The sequence below is a fragment of the Solanum tuberosum genome, unplaced genomic scaffold, assembly GCF_000226075.1.
Source record: "Solanum tuberosum cultivar DM 1-3 516 R44 unplaced genomic scaffold, SolTub_3.0 scf00050, whole genome shotgun sequence".
NCBI lineage: Eukaryota > Viridiplantae > Streptophyta > Magnoliopsida > Solanales > Solanaceae > Solanum > Solanum tuberosum.
Window position 1 is genome coordinate 2,270,692 of NW_006238975.1, and position 993 is coordinate 2,271,684.

A 993-nucleotide genomic window follows, 5' to 3' on the forward strand; every position below is an offset into this window, starting at 1 on the left:
AACTGAAAGAAAAATAGGTATGAAAAGAGTGATGAATAAATATAAAAAAAAAAAAAAAAGGATGTAACTTGTTGAAAGCTAAAAGAAGAAAATAAAATAAAAGTAATATGCGCTACAAAGTCTGAAGTCACATTCGTGGTTGAAGAAAATTAAGGAAAAGAAGTAAAACGATAGGATGACAAAAATAGGGCAAAAAGAGGTTGAAAAGCCTAGTGTAATGTCAAGGAGGGTAGAAAGTCACTAAGAAGCACCCAAATGTACCACACCTGACCCTGAGCCTACGTTACAAGCCAAGAAGTCCTATAGTGATCCTAGAGGCTATTTTGGAGAGTCTAAGCAGTGAAAATAAGGGCAAGCTTATGGCATTGAGCACTAACTGTATTTGAAATTACTTCTGAGCGTGAGTGTTGAATAAATCCTTGTACCATGAATGCATTCATTCTTGAAAAAAGAGGATTTCGTTTGAAGTAAGGGTACTAGTTACATTGTCGAAAAGTTGGTACCTTGGTGATAGTGAGAAAGTGTATGTTGTCTGTCAGTTGGTCGATCTGTGTCATGGAGTGAACCACATGAATTAGCTTGTCGAGTCTAAGAGAACGAAGGTGCACCCGAGCAATGAGGAGGTAGAGAGCCATGTGATTGCTTGAGTTTAGAAATGCTTGCTTCTATACAAGTGTCGTTTAGAGTCATAGTGCGTCGCTTGAGGACAAACAACGAATTTAAGTTGAGGGTGTTGATAGACCGTGAGTTTACGGTATTTCTAATACATTTCACTTACAAGTTGTGTGTGTCTAGGGCCTTTTTGTATTGGTTTTTATGTATTTTTATCATGTTTTCAGGAAAGGTGTTCAGGCGCGGAAGTTTGGAGACAGCTGAAGGAATTGCAGAAAAAGGGCATCCACGGAGGTGACCTACGGACCGTAGATCCATTTACGGTCCGTAGGTTATGACCGTAGATCAGCAGGCATGGTATTGAGGACAAATCAGGGAAAT